Source organism: Ambystoma mexicanum, chromosome 12 (assembly GCF_040938575.1).
Source record: "Ambystoma mexicanum isolate Mex_15411 chromosome 12, UKY_AmexF1_1, whole genome shotgun sequence".
In the NCBI taxonomy this organism is placed as follows: Eukaryota; Metazoa; Chordata; class Amphibia; order Caudata; family Ambystomatidae; genus Ambystoma; species Ambystoma mexicanum.
In genome coordinates, this window is record NC_090936.1 from 520,128,737 (window position 1) to 520,156,049 (window position 27,313).

A 27,313-nucleotide genomic window follows, 5' to 3' on the forward strand; every position below is an offset into this window, starting at 1 on the left:
AAGTATAGCGGATGTAATCACGTCATATGATTTCGCTTGATCGAACTGTCAGTATCCATACCTCGAAATGCATAAGAACATCAAGGGACGATGTAACTGCGGTGCACACTTCTGCAAGCTGTTGCGCCGACCCGTAACTGCATGCTCCCCCTTCTTCTTGGACTAATGCTCCATCGACTCCCTGAAACATAGGACTTTCATTAGTAATGAACACAATACTGAAAAAAGAAGACACATAGGAGGGCGACGACAGAAGGACATATCAATGGCTAAAAACGAAAGAAACATTGTGTGTAACAATCACGCTACAAGAATGCAAGATCTGATGATCTCCATCGATGGAACTGTCCGGAAACGTACCTCGAGCATCTGAGTGACATCAACGGTTGTCGTCAATACGTTGGACTCCTCAGCATCTCCCTGAGACAGTACTTGCATTATTTTGGATAACAATAATTATAACTGAAAACAAAGACTAGAGGACGAGTACAAGGGTGTACCATTAGGTAAAATAATTACACGATAATTTAAAACTATTGATTTACATGCCTAAAACAAGTCAGTGGCAGAATAGCCAAGTAAGATTACCCGATAGGCGCTTGAAGTGGCTGATGACTGCAATAACGACACGGATGGAGAATCTTCCGCCTTCATATTGAGTGGATACATAAATGGGGAAATTATTGTTAGCTAATGCTACCCACTACCGCAAGGCCGAGAGATAAATACATAAACTTGACTCACCAGTGGAGGGATGTGGACGAATAGAGTGGGAATAGCGGTTGAGAGCAATTTTCGCCTCGCTCGCGGTGTGCTCTTCTTTATTCGCAATGATGTGGAGTACATGTCTGAGCTAAAGTGCCTGCTGCAGATGCGGTATCGATCACCCCTTTTGTCCGCAAAGACTTCTAGGACTCTACTTTCAAGCTCAGACGGTGGATATCCGCAATATCGGACCCATTCTCTTATCTGATCTATTGTCTTAGGGAAAACATGCATTATAATACCTTCAGATTTATTATGGGTCTTCGAAGGGCAACCGCCAATGGAACAGGCAGGCATTGTGGAAAGTTCTGAAAAGTAAAGATCAACAATTTCTATGAATACCAATGTGTTAAAAAATTAAATGACACATAAAAGGTTCAATGCAAGGTTCGTTTTGGTTCTTGGAACTATACACGTTATTCACATGCGGATAAGTATTTGAATAACTTTAGAAAAATAATTTGACTAAACTCAGAACATGTGACTAGTTCCTTGCATGTACTGTCTTGAACGAAAAGAAAACATGGATGCAATTTGATGACTACTAGCAAATAGATATAAATTAAAATATTGGACGCAAAATGATTATGGTACATGGCCTTACCTTGACGAACAAACAGTTAGATGCAGGGATCAGAGTAGTTTCTTGTCGTAGAACAGGGAGCAGTTCACAGGTTGCAAACTGACGAGTTTGCTCGAAGTGGTCACGGAAGTTCACAGAGACGAAGAGCAGATAACCAGCACCTTCACGGGTTGACTAGCAAAGCGCAAAGAAGTTCTCATTAGAAATATGAAGTGGGTTATAAAGAATTCGAAACAGGGGTGTGTTTGTGAATGAATGACGTGTATATGTCGTGGCATTATGCGGTTTGCAGGGGGGCGTCTAGCGTGAGGGGGGATGCTTGGCAGGAGACACTGGGTCTGGAGGTAGACACGGGAACAACAACCCATGCTCTATAGACCACTTTGAAGTGTACATGGTCTTTGGCACCTCTTGGCCTTTATCGCTCCCTGACAGCTCCACTTGCCAGCACAAGTACCCCGGTGCGAACTGCCTTTGATAGGGCGGGGGGTGGATTGGGGCGGTGGTCGTGCAGACAAGACACAGGAAGACTGGTGAATGGAGACACACTTATGTGGATTGCAGGGGGCCGTCCAGCGTGAGGGGGGATGCTTGGCAGGAGACACGGGGTCTGGAGGTAGACATGGGAACAACAACCCATGCTCTATAGACCACTTTGAAGTGTACATGGTCTTTGGCACCTCTTGGCCTTTATCGCTCCCTGACAGCTCCACTTGCCAGCGCAAGTACCCCGGTGCGAACTGCCTTTGATAGGGCGGGGGGGGGGTGTGGATTAGGGCGCTGGTCGTGCAGACAAGACTCGTTTGCCGCAGGGCCTCACCAAGGAGAGGCCATCTCACTGCATGTAAGAGGCAGGCTGAAGGATCTACTACATGGAAGGCAGGGGGGTGAGTTTATAAATACCTCAGCCTCCCAGGAGAATATATGGGTGCAGTTCACCCTGGAGACCCTGGATGCCTAGGCAGTTAGTCAGCAGCAGGCTGGCCTGTGGTGGCAAGGCGGCACGGGCCAGAGGGGGTCATCTCTGTACCCGGTGCCCAAAAGGATGATTTATTATGATCAACCATATTGATTATTTACCTATAACCATGTTTTGTATCAATAAAATCCAACGGCCTTCCTTTTATTGCCAACGCTTGAACAAAGTGGTGTGGTAAGTATTTTTGGGGGAGGAGGCAAGGCCGGGAGGCTTGATGCCAACCCGCAAAATAACATATGTATGTCTGCTGCATATGGGTTCAACGGTTATGTGGATTGAAGGTGGGCGGCCAGCGTGAGGGAGGATGCTGGCCGGAGACATGTGGTGTGACAAGACAAGGCACAGGAAGACTATTCAATGGAGACACACTAGATTCATTTAAAAAATCAAAACAACCATTGTTAAAATATATGTTGGGTTTTATTTTAGATCCTAATTTCAATTGAACATAAATAATAAACATTACACATTGTAAAGTTCCGGTTGCAGCACATCCAGGGAAAATCCGCGGTATTGTCCACTGTCGCTGGGGAAATGTTGTCTAATGGCAAGTACCGCACAGGCAGGTATTACTCTCCGAACGCGGTGTCCGAGCCTCCCGTGAAGCCACCAAGTGAAGCAACGATGGGCCACCAGCCTGTACCACCTGTGAAAATGAAAGATGCAAACTGTATTAAAATGACAAAACTTTCTTATCACTGTCGATTCAGGTAAAAAATGTCATTCTGCTTTGAAAAAAATTCTATCTAGAAAATGCACAATATGGAACCAATTTACATGCATTCGAATGGTATGTAGATGTAATTTTATATGTGGGAGACGACCATGACATAGTAGTGGCATCACTGATGACAAAACCAGAGTATACTTACTCGTTACTCGGATTACGCGGACGAACAGTGCCACGAAGTTCGTGCATAAGCACCATCATCATCCTCAACACGGTCCGTGAGAGGCAGGCTTCCCTGAACTCTGGCAGCTCGGTGATGCATTGCGGACTTGGCTCGCCTTCCGAAATGTAGGCCAAGCACCCGGAATTTTCACGGCAGCAGCAGTTCTCCTCCGTTGGCATTAGCTCGCACCGATTGCACGTGCACCAGGTGGAGACGCCGTCCATGCGACATGGTCCAGGCTCTTCATCCATTGACTGGTCCTCCCAACTGCCGTCCGAATCCCCATCGTTTTCGCGTGCTTGCCTTTCCAGTAGTTCTTCCTCGGTGTACTCGGGCTCGTACATATACGGCATTATTGTAGCCATTGTGTGGTAAAGAAAGTAAAATAATTTACAGAGATGGTACAGGTGTTCACAAGGCCTAGAAGCGGCGAAGGTAGCTGACCAGAGCACAGAAACGAGTCACAGAATACTCAAAGTAACACAGAGAGAGTAATGGAATCGAAAATCTGCTGCTGTGTGTTGTGAAACGGTGTGTTTATACTTATTGAGGAAAGAGGCGTCCTGCCATTTCCATGGCGACACTTCATTAGCTGAGGCGCAGCGATTGTTGACACGAAACGTGCTTTGGCGTTGGGAAATGGGCGGTACGCGTCTGCTGATGTCAGGGGCGGGGGTTTTGATTTAGTGCCGCAAAAGCAGGTGAGCCAGGGCGATGGGGGGGAAATGATAGGATTATCAGAAAATGGCGGCTGATTTCCAGTGCGTTAATGGACGAAAAGTCGGGTAAGGTCCATAGGAAAGTTTTCTACGATCTACCGAGTTATGCTTAAAAACACATGGCCGAACCGTAGGGACAATAAAAAAAAAGTCCCGGAACTATCCTTTAATGTTTTGAAGGAAAGGTCCTCCGGGCCTTAAAACGCTAACACAGATTGCATGTGCCTCTTCACCATATCCCCAAAGGGCACCCCTCGCAGTTACCTTTACTTCCATGAATTGAAATATTCAGCAAACATTACAAGAAAGTGCAACCTGTCGGCACAATAAATGTGAAGTCCATTCAGTGTCTTCTGTGTTGTCCATGGGCAGAGCACATAGCAACAATTACAATCAAGTACCCAACACAATTACTTGTCGTGTTTGCAGAAGATGAATGGCAAATGTGATCTACCATGTACATGTGAACCAGGGGAATGGAAGAGGGGAGTTGCAAGCAATTAGTCAAAACATCAATGTGGGCAAAGGAAAGCGGTTGTGTGATACTTTTGGGAATTGAGTAAAGGGATGGCGGCAAAGGGTAACCAAGATAGGAAACTTGAAAGTAAGCGGAGGATGAAAGGGCAAGAAGGATGTGGTGCACCGGAAGGAACACCATTGGTTGATGTGCATGGAAAATAGGGTAAATGACAGAGGTATAAATCATGACAGGTAGGTAATAAGATTGAGTGGCTGTTGGAAAAATTGTGCCCGACTTGGAAGTCAATGCAACTCCTTGTGAAACTGACTCCTTGCTTGTTCTAAGATGGGGATACATACTTGCATTAAGAACATGGGTTTCATTTAAGACTGGTCTTAATGCAATGCGACATAAAACCAATGTTCCTCCAAATTTACAATTAAATGCATCTTTGTTGCATGCTAAAATCCATACACTGTCGGTCTATTGGCTCGGCGTTCTGCACGGTCCGAACTCATTGTTCTAGTTCCAAAAAGCAGGTGGACTCATTAACTTTTAATTGAATGATATTTCACCAGAAATTAGCATATGAAGGTGCCTTTAGAAAGTGGGACGACATTTGAAAACAGTGGAGCTACTCCATCCACACTCATTTCCCTTCTACTTCAGCCCTGTCATAATTGTTTGAGTACGATCAATCGCAAAACTACCTTCTTTTCCTGTCAATCCATGTTATGTGCATGCTAAATTGTAACAAATGTAATATTGCATCGGTCATCTGTAATGTAAAGATTCAATTTTGTGAAAACATTACTTTCTATTGATCTATTTCCTGCAGTGAACATTGTATCATGACCTTTAACCATTTTTTTTTTAAATTAAAAACATGCGTATCTAGAGTTTTAAATATAGAAGACCTTTCCATGATTTTAAAATAAAGGTGCACACTTAAAATTATATTGATATATATTTTTGTAATATCGGTCACATTGAGGGGAAAATATTTTTTTTAATAGTAAAACCAACCAATTAATGTATATCTGCCAAGATTACATCAAACAATAAAATAAAAACAATTCTTCAATTACATGTCAAGTTTTGTAGTATTATGTGTGAACAATACAGTTTCCAAACATTAGACAAACGATTGAAACTCTTTGCATAACTGTTGGGTAAGATTTTCATAGTAATGATAAATCTTTGTGACCTGGGTCAACCCTAGAACCTTTTTGCTTTTACTGGTGGATTATTGTTCCTTATTCTGTGAGTGTGGACCACTCTGAGGTATCGTTTACACTTCTTTTTAAAACTTTTGTTTTTTTTAAATTGGTGTCATCTTTAACATTCTCCAGAAAGTTATCCTCTTTGACAACTTTAAGTACCAATAGTTTCCCTAGTGGCTCCCCTTTTAACTTTCTCTGGATAACCTTGTAAGAAATTCCGTCTTTCGATCCCTTTTTACATTTTATTAGGTGACACAAGCACCCCAACCGTATGTCGAGTGCTGGGGAGATGCGGAGTATCCCCTTTCTCATTCTTTCTCATTTTAAATGTAACATTTTATGTTGCAAGGAAAAACCGATCTGTAATGGCTGGTGGCAGTGAACCATTTTATTAATTTGGTGCACCTTTACCGCAGGCTGTTTCCACAGCCCCTGTAAAGACTCCATGGGTGTTCGTTTTACCAAAATGGCTCTTGTCATATTTTTTTCACCATTTCAGTGTTCCTTGTGCTTTCTTGCTTTTCCTGACCTCCATGGTGGGAAATTTTGTGTTATTTATTTAAATCTTCACGGGAATCCTGAGTATTCCCTACCCAGGCTCCAGTGTTAGTGAAAGCTGGAAGCAAGGGAGGAGTCCAAAACTCTGCAGTTCTGTCTTCTAGCCTGACTGTGAGAATCCAGTTCAAACTGGGAGACTGGCTGCCCTGAAAGGATTGCCAACCCCAAGTTTGAATGTTGGAAGGCTTGAAAGTCTGATACTGGAAGGTGAAGAGGTAGTCGACCACTGGAACCAAAACCGAAGAGTATGATGAAGGAAATGTGCCTGAGATGATTTCCAGCGACCATAGAACCTGCTGTTGCCCTTCCTTCTAATCGACCTGGGGAATCTGAAAACAACCCCCAACCCAGAGCCTGGTGAGACTCAAGACGACCATTTTGAGCCATTGCACGTCGTGCTGCGACCTTCCAGGGCTGCAATACCCTGGGACCACAAGCCATTGTGCGGTGCACTGTCTTGCTGAAACTTTGTGGGCATTCTGCTGGACATCCAGATAAGTGAATGGAGTCCAAAAAAATCCCCTCACCATAGTGCTGAACCTTGCAAATGATGATAATCCGACAGGCGGTATTCTGTCTTCTGTGCTTCTGAAAAAGGTGCCAAATTCAGAGCCGCATCCAGCCACGAGGAAAACCTTGCCTAGAGCCTTCCCTGTAATCCTTGCTGCAAAAGGCCTTCCAGTGTCCTGTCTTTTTGATGAAGGAATTCAATGACTGGGATTTTAGCTGCAGACCCTGAAATCCTCCTGCTGCAAAATCTTCTGTGCTGAGGTACTGTGCTGGCTTTGGTATTTACTTGCCTTACTTGTGATCCTGCTGTAGTTTTGGGGTGTTTTCTGTGATTGGGAGGTCTCTTTGTTGGAATCCTCCTAGGGTGTTTTCTGTGAAGTCCTTGGACCCCCAACTAACTCTAGTAAAATACTTACTTGTTTGAACAGTCTTCCTCTGGAACTCTGACTTTGCCTGCAACTGTGCCCATCTCTCCCTGCCTACTGCCAGCTACTAGACCACTAGGGTCCCTCTTCTGCCTCTGAGAGAACTCATGTACTAGAATTGGGAAGGGCTGGATACGTTAAGGGGTTCTGTCTTGAAAAGTAAAACAAGTGTTAAAAACTTTACTTACTTGTAAATGAGTTTAACCTTTTTTAACTATTCACTCACTTTAAAGTTATTACTTACCTCAGATATATTCTGCCATTCAGAAAAGTGTATTACTTACCTTGAATAAGCTGTGTGCCTTCTTAAATGAGTATTCTCAAAGTCTTACTTTCCTTAGACACTGTTTCGCCATTCTAATAATTCTGTTCTTCCCAAAAGTAATGCTGTTGGCTTCACATTATTATTCCTGTTAGGATAATTGTAGGAGTGTCCCCATTTGCGTCTTGCTTCCACTGACTTGCTATTAGCATGTCCAAAATAAGTCTGCCTAGGTCATACTTGCCTTTTTAGGTTGAGTAGAACTGTTATCCCAAAATAAGTTGGTTATTGCTTCCCTTAGTCTGTGAAATAAAAAGCAACTGTAATTGAATAACGCCCCAAGCTCCAACTCCCCTAGAGTAATTGTTATCCTGAATTGAAGTTAAAGGTTTTTAGGTTTTTACTGTTACTTGAATAAGTGCTACACTGTTCAGAAAAGTATGTTGTCCAGTTGATTACTAAGTGCGTTTTTTTTTTTTGCTGAGCGTCACAGTACACCTGATGGGGTCTACATCCCTGGTATTATTGAGATCTACAAGTAACTATTGGTTTTGACTTCCCTAGAACTACTGTTGGGTGTTCCAAATTAGGATATATGCTTTGGTCTGTGTACCTTCAAGCATTCTATATTGTGTTTATATGATCTGTCATAGTACTGAGAGGTATATGTTCCTACTTGTATTTAAATAAACCATTTAATTTACAGTACATAGTGTTTCTTTGGACCATTTACATTAACATTTCTTATAGTACAACCTTAAGAGTGGAGTCTTGTACTGCCTCGGGTGAATGGTTTTACTAAGCTCTTAGTTGGACTTCAGAAAAACTGTCCTAACAATACCATTTTAATGAGCGCAACACATCATTTGAATCTTGAACTCGACCTGTCGGCAAGTTCAAGTTTTGGAGGACAATCCACCTTTACAATGTTCTGTGGCATAGACTGGACCCAGAACACAATCTGGAGCCATTCCATGCATATGTATTGCCAGCACAGTCGGTGTCAGATTGTTGACTAATTCAAAATCCATCTGCTGGAATATTGGCTTTGCCACCCACTGTTTGTCATAACATGGCATTTACAAAAAGAAGAAAAGTAAGCAGAGTTCCTGCAGTTGTGGCTTGTTTCCCACCAATATTTTTGTTGTGTTCAAGTACAGCCAGTCTTTTTCACCTTCATACCGTCTATGCCTAAATGCAACATTTTAGGCCTCTACTTAGGCGCATCTTATCGAACACCTCCAAATCCCCAGTGAGTCAGAATGAGTCCCTTCATGTCTTTTGGAAGTGTTTTGGTGTGCAGTTTTCTTGCATGTCGTATGAGGGGCGCTGGGAGCCTGGCACCAACCACTTTTCTTGTGCTACTGCCTCAAAGGTCCAACATGTTTGTGAAAATGTTTTTCCTCACGAGTGCATGTATGAACAATGGTACAGCATTGAACGCCACTTTTCAAGTAGAATATCTACAGATGCCCCAAGTTTTTGATAGACTGGCGTATTTTTAAAACCTTTTCTGTAACCTTTTTCTAACAGCGACTATTTCTTTAGATACTAATTTTACAACGTGACATAGATCATATTGTTGCTGTATGTGTGGGGTCTGCTCTTGCATGGTCTTTGCTATCCAACATGCCACTCAGTGGCTATATGTCTATTTGCATTACGCTGGATTGCAGAAGTTCAATGGATTTAATGAAACCTTACTTCTCCATGGCATCAGAAGATGTACATTCAGACACTTGCACGACGACTGAACTTGCTATATTTGCTTTCCATGTCTTAGTAGTGGTAAGTGCAGTATTTGGCAAAAAGAACAGGACTGTCGCACTGTCCATCGCCAGCAAGCCTGATGCCTTTGCCACAGAGAGCATTGCCTGTTGATATCTGTTCAAGATTCCAGGCCCGGCTATAGCGGGGAACAAGAAAATGTTTCTAATGTTTGTAGTATTGGCTTTTAGCAAGGAACTCTGTCCACCTATTAATAGAAACTTGAAATTTTACTAACTTTGATCTGCTTAACAACAAAGTAAATGTCCAGCAGGCACTTTTCCAAGAATAGTTTGAGCAGACCATGAACATGTTATGGTTGACTCAGCTACCCTTGATCTTCAGGTTGGTGCCTTTGACTACATGTCACCAGTGGCTCCCCACAAATCCACCTATGTAATTTATGATCACACTTACTCATTGTGATAGTCTCTAGCGCGCAGCAGTTGAATACAAGGTATTTTGGCTCCCTTAATAGCCAATTGTCCTGCAGCACTTTTTTAATTTTTTTTTTTAATTGAAACAATTGCATTGTTACCACTTAAAATACAACCAAATTAACATAACCACCCAAATCTCTTTACATGGCCTATGTGGGACCTTTAACTGCAGTACAGTGGTTTGTGATTGGATGGTGGTGGACAAGTCCTCCACACTAGGAAGAGGGAAGTCTAGATCGTGAACACATTCGTCGATCAATTAAGATGCTTCAGTTATTGCAGTATCTTTCCGGTTTGTAGGTATGTTTTGGGGAAATCTCTTTTGGGTCTGCAAGCAATTCTGAAACATCTGTTGTCTGTCTCTTCTAGGGGATGTTGTGTGCTGTAACAATCCATGGTTACTTTCCATGGGTCACTGGTGAGCTACAATTCAAAATCTGGCCACTGACATCTGCATACCGACTGAATCTTGATTTGAATCTGAGCCTCAAAATGTAGTTGCTTCCAAGTAACATTGGTTTGGCGAGTGACATGTTTAGTTTGTGTTGTGGTCTGAGTCTTTCTGTTCCTCTTATTTCTAGGCTTTTTTTTAGATAAAAAGAAATGCTTAATTTATAGCAGCCCTATGGAATATATGAATTGCAACCTTAAAATGTAATCTCAATTAAATAACTTCTAAACTACACCTTTTAAAAAAAAATGGCTTTACTCTTGTGTACCTTGATGCAGTTATATTTGATTTGCAAACTTCAAGGCCAAGCTGAAAAAGAGAATTTTGAAAATGTATAAACCAAGCATTTTACTCTTCCATTTCAAGATACATAATATACATAGGTACAACTAGAATCTAGTCTCTGTATGTAAACCATCATTGCATAATAACAGGAAAAGAAAATTGTATAACTGACCATATGTATACCTCTGGTCCATATGTCTCTTCAATTCCGACCGCTTCAATAGTACGTTACTTGGACATAAAAAAATCAACAACTAGTTTAATGGTTAAACAATTTAATGTTAAAATCTTTGATCTCACGAAGTACCTTTTGAGAATGTACTTTTAATGATTGTCGACCCTATAACATCAGTTAAACGGTTAATCGTTGGAATACATTGTTGATTGAAAACGTTTATAAAAATTACATTCTTAAGATAAAGTTGAACACATTGTAGATTTAACGTTTTAAAAAGACCTATTCAAAAATGTACCTGCTAAGCTTCTAATATGTCAAAGGGAGTTGTTGTGAGATAATCCTGCAGAAATAAGGTAGTAAAGTATTTTGCATTGTTTTTCGATTGGAGCTTTTAGTAGGCAGCAAAGTTTAACTTAAATCATTCAGAGAGTGAAAGATGTCATGTATTATTTTACAATGTAAATTTTTTTTGTGATTGGATTACTTTCATTGTTGCATGTGTGTGGGTGATTACACAAGGTTGCTTTGCAATTTGTCAAAAGTATCACTTTTATTAATTCTAAACAAAATATTATGAATCCACAATTATCATTCAACACTTTCTCACTTCCCGTACCTCATCCTCCAGACCGATTGCAATAGAAGAATAGTATGTTGAAGTTCCAGCATCACTGTTATCAAACTAATTGTTATAATAGTGATGTAAAAGCAGATAGTCGATATTGTGATATCCTTCATGCCAGTTTGCATCAATATCTAGTATTAGAAATAATGATCAACATGTTTTAAGTTGAACTTGAGCATATGAATGTATTGTTTAGTCTCATTTAAAGGATTAGTATAAAATAATTATTTGAAAAGTGAGGTTGATGTTGACTCCCTCCGGAATCCTTGTCCTTTTTTTTTCAATATATATATTCATAACAGTGTTCAATAGAAAAAGCACATTAGTCTGGGTGCAACATAGTTGTAGGCCACTAGCCACACACAAAAGTAACTTGCCCCCCATTTGTGAAAAGTTTAGTGGAAGATGTGTTGTAAGCCCATGTGCGCCAAAACTTCAGCACCTGAAAGTGAAGCATAATCTATAGTTTGTAACGTGTACTACTTTGTAGGTAGATTTAAAAAGTGAGCACTATCATTGCGAGGGGCAGTCATTTATCCTATGCCCTAATTAAATAGTTTTGCGCCCATCTTCCTACACTGTCCTAGTCTCCCCACAGTTGAGAACTTGCAGTAAAGTCGTCCTGTGGCTACTTGTCCTCTCTAACTGACACAGTTCCTCGATTCTTAAATGAAACCCAGTGACCCTGAAATTCTAGAGCTAACGTCGGGGAGAACTCTCCACCCTCCCACAATTATCTACACTGCCGTCATTGTGGATTTACTTCTCAGGTGATGCCCTTCAGGTGCCTGAGACTGGGGAATTCGATGCAGTAGGGGGACTAAAAGAAGTAAGCAGGGAGTGGAGAAAGAGGGGAAACGGAGGAGATAACAAAAGGGAATGACAGGGAGGGAGAGGGGCACTAGGGAGGAAGAGCGAGGTTAAAGACCAAGAGAGGGGCTAGAGAGAGGCTATAGGTGGAACAGAGACACGCGCCTAATACCACTTCATATTAAGTGCATGCCTCCCAACCTCATGATATGGCAGAGTGAAATTTGGCAAATTCACCCCCACTCCACCATCCCCGTTCTCTACCTCCATCTTTACACATCACCCCAGCCACAGTGACCTACTGCTCTACTGAGCAAAGGGAGTGGAGGGATGAAGATGGAGCACAGATATCTTAAACAGGCGGAGGCTGGGAGAAACGAGACAAACACAGGAGACAGATCGGCACATGAAGAGATGAGGGCAATATTGACAAAAGAGAACTAAAGATGCACGGGAGAGTGAGAACTAAAGATGCACGGGAGAGTGAAGGAACAGGAAAGACAGGCAGAGAGAAACGCAGCAATAACCAGTCATGCACAGGCCCTTAAACTGGATGCAGGTCAGGCGAAGTAGCTGCTGGAGGCCAGGCGTTGATGAAACAGTTGGACCCTCGGAAAATGGCACAAAGTATCGGTGTACGTTTCCTGTTGCTCCACTGCTGCCTAGTGGCGCGAATAGATAATTCCAGGAGAAGTTACTGATGGATTACTGCAAAGATCTGAGAGGAGGATTGCAGCCTGTCTGGTATGTGGGCTACCCAACATCACCATCCATGCCCCTGCCAATAGCCTGCTTTGACCCCCCCCCCCCCCCTGCACAATCCACTGACCTAATTCACATCAATGAGGTAAACCCTGCCGGGCTTTAACTTAGAAAAATGTTTGGCTGTGTGCCTTTTTGCGAATGGCCGCTACCTTTGTTTGACCTACCTCATTGCCTTTACCGCTCTGTTTCTGCTTGGGCTGATTAGCCGTGTTTTTCCAACTAAGGGTCAATCCTGCTGTCGCCTGTCTGGCCTCGGACGGTGTGCCAATCACAGTGCTTCCATTTGGAGTATCGTTGTTTGGGGAGTAGTGGTCTTTATGGTACCCCCCTCTACATTCCCTCAGGAAATGGGTCTCGTGTTTGGTAAAAGGTGGGAGACATCCCCATGCTGGTATTATTTAATTCGGGACAGAATACCAAAAGCATAATCCAAGCAAAGAAACGAAACCTTTTTAAACCACAAATGCAGACTGTTTTGTGCCATCCCAGAACGCCATCTTTCACTGAGGCCTAAACATGATCTCTGAGAACACGTTTCACCCTCTGCCCAGCACAGTGTGCCACCAGCCCCCCACCTCTCGCCAGCTCAGCGCAGATCTTTCTCATGTACAGTCGTGTATTGTTGCAAATAACATGTATCGTATCATTTCTCTTCCTCTGAGCTCATTGCCCTGTGTGTGACCGGAGCCAACCCTGGCCTATGCCCATCTGTCTCCACAAACCCGCATGTGCCCTCTCAACCACCACCACCTCCTCACCCACTGCTTGCAGGAACGCAGACCCCTTTACCTCTTTTGATGCTGACCCATACCTAGCCCCCTACGACTACCAGAAGGGGCAACCATCGCAGTCTAAATTCCTCTGTGCCATATCGGATGTAGAAATAACACTTGTCAATTTATATCATGAGTCATCAGGTAGATCAAACTCTTTGAAGGTGGGCGCCTGAACTGATAGTGTTTTATGAGTCTTCGGGGACAAGAGCCCAAGCTAACTATATATTTCTTAAATTAACTGTGCAGTGCCTCCACTAAATGTCAGGATGTAATGCTGATTAGTCGTTTTTTTTTTTTTTGTGTCTTGTCTATTTTCACAATAAAGAGATTAGTTAGCAGGACTGCGCCTTGAGATCCTGACCTTCACCCCTCCCAGATGAAGCCCATCTGACCCACGTGCTATGAGAGGCAACGTCTCAGCAACCGCCAACCAGAACCTGTCACCCCAATATGGCATATAATGTAACAGTATATTGAACCAATAGCCATGCAGTTTTGTTCACCTATATCGTTTGTCACGAATGACGCTCTCTTGCTTTATAAGATCATGATTTTGTATGGTCTGGCACAGCGCTCTCAGAGCAGCAGTGTCCTCTGCATGCCCAACTTGCTTTATATAAAAGTTTGTTCAACTTGCAATCTTTCTCCTTGTCTCATTCCCTACTGGGGTGTCTCCCTTTATTGACTTTTTTGGAAGTGTGTCAAGACCAGGCCTATTCATCGGCTACCGGGATATTCTTTGGTGCTTGCCTTTGTCATGCCTGCATGAGTATCTGCCATCAGGTAGTCGCTGCTGCAACTTGGTTTGTTGACTGCCCTTACTATTCCCACTGCATCCTTTTCACCCTGGCGTGTGCCCACCCTCTCTGGGGTTTCCGATGCAGTGCCGTTCCCGCTTGATGCCTTCCATTTCCTCTTGGCACTGGTGCTGGCTCTATACTCTGTGAGCCCTCGCTAACTCGGTCCTCTTTCTCCCTTGCCTGGCTGCCTTGTTTCTCATCAACCTGTGCCTGTGCGCTACTTCACTGGAGTCTGGCTGACTCTTTCTGAACTTCCCTGGAGACACATGACTTTTGCTTACTAGATCTCCATCCTGGTCCGTGTCCTCCCTCATGGCTGAACCCCAGTTGTGAACACTGATGGTCCGGGTGCGTCAACACTCCTTACTGCACCCACCACCCCCAAGCGCTGTGATTTTGTTGTATTTTGGTGCAATCATCATGTGTTGTCTCTCATTCCCACTGTCTTCTCTTTTGCTTATTACTCATCTCATTTTTGTCCTTCTGCTGTTTCCCTAAGCACCTTGTTGTTGGCTTCTTTTTCTGCGCTCCCTGCTTTAACCCCCTCCCTGCATACACTGGCCCTTATCTGGTGACCCCCCCCCTTTCCCCCATACCCTGCTTTGCTCCCTCCACTTTTGCTTGTTGACACTCCTTGCCATGTGCTCTTATAACTTGCCTGCATGCTCTTGTGCACTTTCCTTCCTGCCTAGTTGTAGCCCCCCCCCGCTCTATGAACCCTTCAAAGGTTGTTCATAGTCCTATTTTGCTTGCCTGTTTGCAAAGTCTGCAGTCACCTCTACCTGATTGTCATATTGTTGTCTGCTTGATGTAGCCCCTCACTCTCTTTCCCGATTGTCTTAAACTGCATGTCTGGCTTTCCGTATGCAGTATTACCATACTTGTCCCTGCACTAATTATTTGTATCATGTATTGTTCCTCTCACTTTCACCCCATTCCATCGTCTCCCCACCCCCTTTTGCTTTTTTAGCACTTGCACGTTCTAAATAGTCTCTCAAACTAGTCGGAGCGTTTTGTTTGTTCTCCACCACCCTTCGTTCTGCACTTCCTCCTTTTCTACCCTGCTCTCATGCTATAGCACTTGCACGTTCCAAATGTTCAAGACCTCTTAAGAACATTTTGTTTTATACTTTCTTCCTCATCCCCCCCCACCTTGTCTTGATGTGCCTTGAAACACAATTTTTCTGTACAGTGCGCTTTACAAATGACCAATAAATAAGTGAAACGCAAAGCAGGAGTTGGCCCCAGTCGAATTGTAACTCTCTATTTTGTGCCCTGCATTAGTATTAAAAGGTAAACCACATCAAACTCTAGTATACGTGTATGCTGCTTGGCCTCCCTGTTTGGGTATTTGAAGTGTCTGTTTCCGCTGTGGTTATGATCTGTCTTCCATGAGTGTGCTCTACGTAAAGACTGACATTGTAATGAACATGTTTACCAAAATAACCAGTGTTCAGTGGACGCTATGTTTTTAGAAAGGCTCCCATTGCACTGAACTATTTCTGTATCCCTAAAGTAGGGATACACAAATTGGTCTTAACGTGAATAATGTATAAACTACTGTCCATTTTGCCACAAGGGAAAATTGTGTAATAAAATATCGATGGAAATATTCCCTAAAAACTCAACTGCTGGTCATGTTACCTTTTGACACTATTTCAATAGATTGTGTGATCATTTTAGAAGGCAAATGTGTACAGACCAATTGAGTACATATGAACATGCATAACTATTTCAAACGTCGACTACTCACCCTAGTCAGTGTGGGACTGCATTGGCAAGTAATTTGCAAAGGATTATGAGGTGATGCTTTTTTTGTTTACTTTGATGGCTTGTACGTCCCTTCTGAGAAGTGCATGCTGCAGATGCGGAATTGATAGTCCTCCCATACATACTTGGCTCTGCTTTCAATCTCACACGGTGGAAATCCACAGTTCATGTTCTAATAAAATTCAAATCCTTTCGGAAAACATGCATCATTGTACCATGAATTTTGACGTGGCTGATTTTAGGGCAACCATGAATGATGCATGAAGGCCTTGTTGGATTGTCCAGATCTGTCAGAAAGAAATATTACAATCCATAAAGTATCACAGCATGTTAAATCGGCCATTGCACGTATTTGAAAGTAAACTTTTTTTTTTTAGGATTGAAATGTCCTTTAACCAGGTCTAACCATCACTGCAATCAAATTAGTAAAAAACCATTGGTCTATCATAAGCAGTAATATGCTACTCGTTAATTGAGCAACCTTTGAGCCACAAAGAGAATTTAAAACCTGGATTGCAAAACATTACATATGCAAAAAATACACAGTTGTGATGTGCTATGCTATTTCAAGAGATATAAATTCATAGAAAGGTTGATAATGGTGAAGTCTTTGAGATAAATAAAAATGAGTATACGATGTATGTTGGATAGAAAGCAATAGGAAAGTGCTATGCTGAAAATGATGGCACTCAAATAGGCGACTAACCGTACTATAGATAAGCCGATTCAGCATCCAAGGTAAAAAGTATATAGATGACAATATCCATTGTAGATTGCAGAGATTTCTTTTTTTTTGCTAACTGTCAAGGTAATATACGCTTAGAAAAGTGGGTGTATGTGCTCGAACCCATCCTCTATCTGAATGTTTGACATGTTCGAGCTCAACCTTTGCGAGCGCACGAGCGCACGGTCACGGGTGTGAATTGCCATTGATGTCAGCGGGGGGGGGGGTGTCATGATCTCTGCTTCCAAAAGATCAGGACTTGCCCGACTCCCTTGGAAGCAGACCCATAACCCCGGTTCCGAGTGCCAGCCAGTCCCAATTGGGACCTTTTGGACCCTGTCCTGGCGCCAGTGGCACCAGGCTCATAAAGATGCCCAGTCCCAGCGCTGGAAGCGCCGGGCTCATAATGCTTGGGTGGACTTACCTGCAGCAGACCATGCTGCTTACTTACCTGCCAGTTGAACCCCGGATCCTCTTCTGTTTGGGACTACTTTTCCTGTTGGGTGGGGCAGGAGCCACTCCCTAGGTTCAGAACACTGGAACTCTTCTGGAAAGCAGGAACTCTTTTCTTACCTAGGCGTGGCTGTGGAAGGAGACACTTAAGCACTACAGGAGGCTTTTTAAACCACACCCGATGGATGAATCTTGCTTTGTGTTATTCTGCATTCTCTGCAGCAGAACGCTCATCGTGTCTTCTGCTTCTGATCCTGGGCCTAAGGAAACAAAGGCTTACCATCCTGGAATCCAGTCTTCAGCAGCACCTGTAAAGACAAAGAAAGAACAGGTTAGCACTACGGTCTTCAGTGGCAGCGCATCTCTTACCTGGTCCATCGGCTGTCACCAACGCCTCGCGCTGCATTCCGGCATCTGAAAGACAAAGGCTTACCTACTCTTCGCATGTTCCGGAGGTCTTCGCACTGCATTCCGGCATCTGAAAGACAAAAGCTTACCAGCTCTTCGCACGCTCCGGAGGCCTTCGGCGCTGCATCCCGCATCTGAAAGACAAAAGGTGCGTTTAAAGACATTGGGCAACTTTATTACTCACGTGCCATTACTCCTTCCCACGCCGAATCCAGTGGGTATTTCAGCACCCTTCAGCTTCTCTAAAGCTCCGAACTTGTACCTGCAAGATAAAAGGGACAGTTAGTGCGCATCGTGAAGCAGGCTACAAGCGCTTACCTACGTGCTTCCAGGCGCTTCTATTCCTCACGCGGGTTCGATCCTCAACTCTCATCAGCCCGCCATCCGCCATCGCCGGAACTCTGCAAAACAAGAGATATCATTACAAAAGACTTTTAAGACATTTGAAGCGCCCAGAACTTACCGTTCGTGCAGTTAACGACGGACAGCAGTCCTCTGAGGTCAAGAGGCCTGCACCCTTATCCAGTGAAGGAACTGGTTACGGCACCCTGCCCCGAGGCAGATGGAGAGCTCGGCGTTCACTTACCTAAGGTGAGGGCGTTAACCTTTGGGGTTCTACAGGAGAAGAGAAAGGGAAGAGGAGAGAGGCACCCAATAACCCCAGTTCATTAATCCCATATTTTCTATCTGCAGACATCTTACTCTTCGAGTCAGACATACAGTGCACAGAGGTCCAGCCCAAAGAGCCAACCGTGTGTTACACATCACCTTTGAAGATACGGCGTTCACCCAGTCAAGACCGGCGCCTCTGCGGGAATCAGGTGAGCGTTACAGGGGGGTTGTCGAGGTGGGTGAGGGGGTGGGGGGGTTGAGAGCATGGATGTGGATGAGGAGAGTAGAGTAGGCCCTAACATGGTCAATGGACACATACATATCTTGATTGTAGGGACAGGGTCTGCAGAGGGGAGACTGAAGACACCAGACCTGGGGCCCATGTGGCCAATGGTCCCCATGTGAAAAGTCTTTGAGGTGTACATGGTAATAAGCACATGGTTTGTTCCCACCCATCCAGCCCCCTTGAGAGTGCATGGTCACAGGTGCAAACTGCCATTAATACCACCAGGGGTGCATGTGGATGAGGCCCACGCAATATGTTAGGAAACTTGTTGAAGGACACCGCTCTTTCATGATCTTCTTGGTATAACGTACGTTTATAAATATTTGGACATGTTGGGTGACTTACAATTTTATTTCCAATAACATTTCATACTACATCACTTTTTAATTTGGTAAGGTTGATGGCATTGACAAACTGTATTGCTGCGATTGAGGTACTGTCTGTATAAATCCCTTTTTTATTGTCTGGAGTCACTGGGGAATCGACTGGCTTCGAACTACACAAGTCGGTATTACTCGTAGAACGCGGAATCCCAGTCTTCTATTAATCCACCATGTAAGCGTTTGCTGGGCCCAAGCCTGTACCATGGGTGTAAGAGACACAGAAATAGTTAATTTGAAGGAATCCAATAATGGCATTTGTCTTGTTTGAACTGTCTTCTAAAATATAAGGCATTAGGGATTATTTAGTAATGTGAATGCCCATTCCATCAAAAATAGCTTGAGACATAGGGAAATATTGTTTTTCTTGAGTGAAAAATGTATGTTTCATCGTTAAATATGAGTACTTTGGGTTGCGATTAAAATTTATTTTTTTTCCTTCACATTTCAGAAAAATGCTTTTGTCAGTGATCCATTGAAGTTATAATGATGTAGGGGAACAACATAACATTTTTGGTGTCTCAGCTGTCCAGCATAAAATGTATAAAGAGGAAACATACTCATTACTTGGATTATGAGGACAAACTGTTGCCTGAAGTTCGTGCATACAGACCATCAATCGTTCTGCAACACAGATCTTGTAAGGCAGGCTGCCCTGAAGTCGTGCAGCTGGGTAACATAGTGGTGGTGTCTTCTTTGGCAGTGTAGGCCACGCAGCCAGAGTTTTCTCTGCAACAGCAGTACTCCATCAAAGTTGGCATAACCTCACGACAATGGCAGGTACACCAAGTGGAAACGTCTTACATACGACTGATCAGGTTCCGGTGACTGATCGTCACGACTCATCTGATTTCCCCATCATTTAGGGGCTTCTTTCTCCTTCAACCATTTCCTACTCTGAACATTTGGGCTCAGAGATATGGCTGAAATGTTGCCGTAGTACCTAAATATGAAAAACAAATGAAGTTTTTGTTTGTATACAGTAACGAAATTAGGTTATACATTAAAATGCAATGTAAAAGAAAAACAGGCATGTTACAAAAACCCATAGTGCAAAGACAAGAATACGCTAAGCTTTGAAATTTCGCATTGACGTATGTAAATGTTACATTTTAATGTGGTTTGGTAAAGACATTGGTACATATTGTTTTTAGGGGCACCTATCTGCATATGTGGTGGGATTGTCCAGCCACTCGAGCCTTTTGAGACAAAGTTCTCTCCGCAATCCAGGCCATTACCCGGGTCAAACTCCTGAAAAAACCTAAGTGACCCGTCTAGGCTCCCCTGTTCAAGGGGTTTACCTGAAATCGGGTCGGCCGTTAAACTGCTCCTTGCAGGAAGAATCGCGATTGCTTGCACCTGGAAAACCCCTGATGACCCTTTCGTGGATCAGAAAATGGGATATTATTTTTTTAATGGTCACTATGGCCAAAGAGGACCTACTGCACAGGTTCACAGATGTGTGGGCCCGGTCATGGACTATGACAGAGCATTTCCTGCCCAAACTGACAGCCCCAGCTGCCTAGCCTGGTCCACGGAACAATGTATAAAGGAGGGCTCACCTTGGCCGAACACTACTGGGGCCTGAGATGGCCAGTGTGGAGGGACAATGAACCTACGGGAGGTTTAGGGGAATGTTCCTTCATGTCGCCTTACATACTATGCATGTAATATTGTAATGCCTTCCCAAGTATGCAACCAAAATAAAGTTGTTAAAGAAAAAGCGATTACGGAGTTAATTCATTTTAGGCGGTGTAAGTACCTGTTCTTAGTACATCGTACTTGGTCGAGAGCTGAACGGAGCAAAAATAATTCTGGAAGCAACGGAATGAAATGGACAGACGAAAGAAAAGGAAACGCCAATGTTGTCTGATCAGAAAGGTTTTGTTTATGCTCGTCTAGGATGGAGGCGTATTGACTTCTCCATGGAGACCCACACACGTCCATAGATTTTGCACAGAAGACATTGACGTGAGACGTGCATTGGCGTTGTGTAAAGGGTCGTAAGTATCTAGTGATGTCCACTTAAAGGGCGGGTGATCTGAATTACTGCCGCGAGGGCACTTATTTGTGCGATGAATACTTTTAGCACAAGATAGCTGTACCCAACCCATCGGTTTCGCATGTGAATGTGAGAAAAACAAAGCTAAGATACATATTTTTTTTATTGCTGTATGCCACAAAAATACATGCCTGATTGATTGGGTCAATTGATCATCAGAAGAGAAATACATTGTTTTACAGAAGTGTATTAACTGTGTAGGAATGGTACTGGAGGCCCCAATTCCTACGCAAGATGATCTGAAAAGTCAGGAGCCGAAATTACTGCAGAGGGTGTTGGGGACTGGACCCATACTGTGTTTTGTCCTACTTAAAGAGTGGAACAAAGGCCGATATTTGTCAAATACATGCCACTTAGGAGAGTTAAGGGATGAAGATGCAGTGGTCCACAGTGTGAAACGCAAATAACATATTTAGTATAACCAGTGAGGAAAGAAACCCTTCAGCATTATCATCCAGAACAAAAGTAAGGGCTTGCCATGGACCGAAACATGACAAAGTAATCCATCCTAAACGTGTCAAGATGTGATTGAAGTTGCGTTGCCACAAGCTTTTCAACTATCTTGTTGAGCCATGCAAGAACTGCAACCAGGAGTGGGATCAGGCCTCCATAAAAGTGTCGTACCAGGCCTTTTTACACGCAAAAATCTTGAAAATATGACTCCTTTTATCTTTCTATGCATACCATTTACGCAGCTGTTGAGAGCTGAGGTCACTGCAAAGGGCAGGTGACTTGGCAGAAGCCTGAATGCATGCTTTGATTCTTATGTGCATGGCTGAAACTGCAGACCATGAAGGAGTGGTTCCGATATTTTTCTCTGAGCCTGTTGGAGCTCACAGTGAGATGAGTAATGGTTTCTTTCTAGTCAACTGGTGTGTTTTGTATGAAGAGGAGCATGTTGCATGCAGATTTATTTTCCTATCATTTTAGGATTGTTGCACTAATGAGATGGAAACTGAATTACAATTGGGAAGTATCCTTTTACCAAACACATGATGCTTTTTCAGAGTTCCTGTGTTGGTTGCATTTATCTTTTAAAGTTGCATCTGTCTGCGGTGTTGAGCACATTAATGTGTAGCAAAAACATGTTCCACAAAATTTAGAATTTGTATGAAGCCAAACATCTTTGCTACATAACGGTTGTGATTGTATCTTGGGCTTTTAACAGTCTCTGGGTCCCCAGTGAGCGTTGGAAACCTATTTTTGCTCTAGCTTTAGGAAGTCCACCTCCATCCGAACCAGGTTTCTCAACCTCTCCTATTTCCTAGCCGCCAGCACTGAAATGGACTCGCTTTGAAGCACTACTTCCCAAAGTATCTAGTCATCGACGGATGGGGAATTTAATTCCAAATATTTTGATATTTTATCACAGTCCCTTCACATCTGGCATTCCTGTGGACGACCAACAGCAGTGGGAGTGGTTGGAAACGACTCATGTGAGATATTGCACTTTGGTAATCCGAGCGGTGTCGGTGCTTGGCATAAAGGAAAAGTCCATTCGAGATGAGGGAAGGTGTACGCCAGAGTGAATTTAATAACTCAGTAGGTGCCAAGTGCATTTGCAAATGTGGTGAGCTTAGTGTGGTTGCAGACTCCACTTGTAGTGTTGGAAAACCTTTCCTGCGCCTGTCCCCTCACACACTCCAAAGATCCACTTCAGTCCCTGAAGGGTAAACGGGTCATACCAGGTGGTTGAGGTGGGGAGGGACGGGGAATGGAAGTCCCAGTGTCTTACATCGGAATACCCTAATCAGTTGCAAGTACCTGCCCCTGGTATTCCGCACACTGTCTTAATCTCAAATTGGAATTTTTGTCTGGACCATACTGATAACCCCTGCCTCCCTGTTCCCCCAATCCCCCAACCCTCCTTGATTGATCCCCCTTGTAAACCCTGCTTCAACAGTCTTGCCATTAAAGGTCCTTTTTCAATTTACATTTATCCTCTGCCAAGTGTTTTTCTTGGAGAAATACAAATCTTCGGCTTGTGTCTATTGAGTTGCTACAGTACCCCATCACAGAGACCATTGATTATCTAGGATGTAGACAGAAACGCATAATGCTTGCCAGCACCCATCTAGCCATTTCATCTTATATAACCGGGACCAGATCTCGATACCAAAATGTGTATCGTGCCAGAGTGAGCAATATTCGGTCCAGTGGTATCGCTTTGCAGACGGGCGAAGATGTCCTGGTGTTGGCGGCCCATTTCTTTCAACTGTGGCAGTCTAGTCTGTGCCCTTGTTGCAATTCCAGCCACTCTCATACTTGTCCAGGGTCAGGGTCTGCATAGAACAGTGACTGGCAATCGTGATATATTTTTAGATCAGCCTGGTAGTACAAGCCCATTTCAAGTAGCTTTTATTTTTTTTGTAAATTCTTTTTTTTAAATATTTTTTTTTTTTAATTCTGTCTGACCATCTGCACAGCTCTGGAGTCTGGGGAATATTGTGACCTTGGTGGGGCCCCCTGGAACTCAAGGGTTCCCTCCAGTCTAGCTGCCTGCAGAATCTTGATCCAGATGAAGAACATGTTTTAAAAAGAAAAATGTAACGCTTGGTCTGGGTGGGGTACCGGGTGTCAGGGTCTTAGCTGGCACATGGTGTGCCCCTTCAATGGAGATCTTGCAGTCCAGTGGGCCCCACCAGGTTTGTGCACCAGGACTCTAGTAAAAGCTCAACTGCGGGACCCTCATATTTCAGGAAGGCCAACCATGTAGAATTTGCTCTGCCTAGATCTCCCCTCTGCCCCTTTGTCCTCCAAGGTTTTGGTACGGTGCATGGTGTCCCGTACCCGACTGCAAATGATGGTTAAAGCCTCTTCGATGCCAGACACCCTGGTTTCTACATCACCCATCGAGCTTCAGTTTTTGTAGAGATCTTGTCGGAGGAGAGCAACATCAATCCTCAGTGAGTCGCTTTTCTAATATATTAATTATATAGAAACGTGTTAATTATAGCTGTTTCTGCGCTGTATTTTATTTGACTATGCATGTCGGAAGTGAGACACCTTCCTGGTTGGGGATTATTAAGAACACTCACAACCCCAGAGAATTTTCTCTGGGAAAGCTATCCCAGCGCTTAAGATTTGTTCCCTGAAGAAATTATACCATTGTTGCAAAAGCATAAGGAAGAACGAAACATGTCAGGCTTTATCGTGGTATATTTCTAGAACGGACACATTGTCTATACATTAAAAGTTCTTAAGAGCTATGTAATAGCCTTTGGTAGTGCAGAAAACCTGTTATACTGACACAATGTAACAATCTAGATTATGTATGTTGGATATTAAATATTTGTAGTATAGCCACCCAGTTTTTACATATTTAACATTTTGTTGAGATTAATGAACTTATTTGTTTAAAGATTACTGCACATGTCACTTTATTGGTAGCACAAGTCACTTCATGGCAACTAAAAATTATTCTTGTCCAGTGATGAGTATATATTTGTATACGTATTTTTATTGAAAATTGTATGTGGTGTCAGTAAAAAATTGTTAATTGACCACACACCTGGTGAAGTCAGCTCAATCTTTGATTCTGTACTAAAGGGTTCTATTTGTTTGAATCCCATGCGAGTCTTGAAATAGTTTCTAGTCGCCTAAGCTAGTGCAGAGTTGATTAGGTCTTTTCTTCCATAAAGTTTGTATAATTCCAGGTCGACCTTCAACTTCTATTCCTGGTGTCTCTTATGTATTGGTACAACTCTGCAGGATCCACTGGTCTAAACATGTTCATGTAGGTGGGAGTAAAGTAGGATCTTTTGTTGCTTGTTCCTCTTCTTGTTTTTAAATAAGTGGCCGTTAGGCAGCTTATCCACGTAAAGCTGAGCTCCCCAATAAAACTTCACATCACTGTGAAGCAAATTCTTTGTCCTTCAAATGGCACATTTATCCCCCCCCCCCCCCTTTTTTTTATTTTTACATGAATACCAAGGCTTTTTGGGAAGGGTTTGTGAAACGGCTACTTAAATTGTCAGTCTAGAAACCCCATAAATACCCTACCTGGCTGCTTTAAGATCTTTTTAACAATCACAAAGCTGCGTCTTTTCCACCCTTTCGTCATGTAAGCATCTTTTTGGTCTCGTCAGGAAACTGTTAGCCGTTGTAACAAAACATTTTATGATCTCATTCAAAATGAAAGCCTGCCGCACCACCCTCGCCCTGTGCACCAGACTCGTTCCTGATTTTCCAGAGACGGGCAAGAGTATTACTTATTTTCATAGCAGCAAGCAGTGTGCCATGGGTTTCCCCAGAAAACCTAGATGAATGGGCTGCTATTATGCTCTTGCTTATCGAGGGTTTCAGTCGTGTTCCCAGAGGGGGAGAGCCCCTTCCTGTGAGGCTAGGGAGGTGAGCCCACTACTCAACATTCTTCCTTTGGGTGGCGGTAAACGGGACCTCTAACTCCCTTTTCATTATCCTCACAAACCCAATACCTTCCTTCCATTTGACAGACAATCGGATCCCTCATGCGTATGTTAATGTGATTGTAATATCAGCCTGGGCCTGGGACTGTGTCGAGTAAGAGCATAGGAGTGATAAAGAATACTTGTCTGTCAATTGCTGAGACGAAAAAGCTAGAAAGGAGTTATAAAGAACACCACGCCACCACAAGGGAAGGACTATACTGAGAAGCTGGGGAAGCCCCAGCATTGCGTGATAAGTGAGCGGGCCAAGAGAACTACAGAGAAGGAGACGGATGTTTCAAACCGGCTGGAGGGAAGAAGCTGGTAACTCAAGGAGAAGACTGGTTCACAAGGTAGCAAGCCATAACCGCGATACTGTGCCTATGGTGCACAGTCTGGAGAGCTGAGTGGAGGAAGCTTACTAAACCGACGAGAAGCCCTCAACCATGACGTCCCTGAAAGCAAACATGTCAGGAACCTGACTGCGACCGTCTACTTATGCAAACCGATTCCCGAGGGAAAATTAAGAGACTGGTGGTGGGTCGAACGTGGAGAGACTGATTAACCATGCCGTAGCCGATGCCACACCTGGACACAAGCGTTTTGCTGAAGAGAACTGAAGAAGACGGGGAAGCCATTCTGACAAAACTAAATCGAAGCAAGACAACCCAGTGATGCAGCCCTATTACATCCAAGGTAATGGAGAGCAGGAGACCCGGGCAATGTGCCATTAAAGCAAAATGGGACAGCCATATACAAGAGTGGTGGAAAACCAAATATAAAAATTGGAGTGATCATACTTGTGTCATGAGTGTCCTGAAGAAGAGTGAGACTCCTAGAGGGACTACTCGCCCAAGTGAGTGACAAAGCGATGTGGAAAAGGGTCCAACAAGGGTCCACCTACCTGGTTCACTAAGAAGGCGACCAAAGAATCCGAACCAATGTGTTTGTCTCAAAGGAGAGCGAGAGAAGAGGAAGTCCTGAGAGAACTGCCAAATCAAAGGGACCAATTAACATGGGCCTTGAAGAGCCTGTTTAATAAAACTAGACTCCTTGAAGAGATGGCAAAGGACTATCTGAAAATCCCGTACTGAGGGGGGAACTGTGGTGAAAAAGAATTCCAAGTGAACAGTCCTCCTGAACTATTGTTTAGAAATGGTGGTGGGGTCAGAGTAGGTTAGTTTTGGGATGGGAGGACAGACTTTTGATTAGACTTCACTAGTGATGAGCACCCTAGTTTAGGTCTGTAAAGTAGGGAAACACTTGGGATAGAGAAAGTTGGGCATGGTCTTTTTTTTATAATCCACATTGTTGAACATGGTACCCATTGCTCTGTCTCCTCCTTCTGACCTACCACAATATCGACTACCTGGAGCTCCCAGTCTCCTCGGACAAACTCGTGCTATGCAAAAACACCAGTGTGACATTATGCACATTCAGACAGGTTTAATTCCCTAACTTCCTCTTGGATGTACCATATACACATTCCCAAACTGAGTTAAAGGCACATTAGGGCACATTGAAAAGGCATTCAGAGTATATTGGTTAATGTGTAGTGGACAAAAAGATTGTTTGTATCCGGGTTGTAAATTAGACTTTCAAGATACTATCTACCAGCTTCCCCTTCACCCAAGGTAGCCCTTGCTTAGTGGATGATGCCCGACGCCCAGTAGCTGCATTTAGCTCCTGCTTATTAGTCTTTATTTGGGTCTCTGTAGGGGAATCTTGTAGAATTGAATATCGGCAGACAGATGGGGTTAAAACCAAAATAACAACTTTCTCTGGGTTCTGTTGGTCTGGAGCAGATACATTTGTGACTATTGTTTTTCTAATCCTTCTGTACCAAAAAAATATACCTCTTATCAGAATGTGATGTTGCTGTCTGCAGCTGCAAAGCAGGGACTCTACACTGTAGAGTCCCTTTTGGGGGTGCTTTGG

At 43.4% G+C, this 27,313-nt stretch overlaps 1 protein-coding gene across 2 annotated transcripts in view; it reads left to right on the forward strand.

Annotated features, from left to right (window-relative positions):
- Positions 1-27,313, forward strand: part of MKRN1 (makorin ring finger protein 1) — a 302,715-nt gene that overhangs the window by 42,119 nt on the left and 233,283 nt on the right. The gene's annotated exons all lie outside the window — the stretch shown is intronic.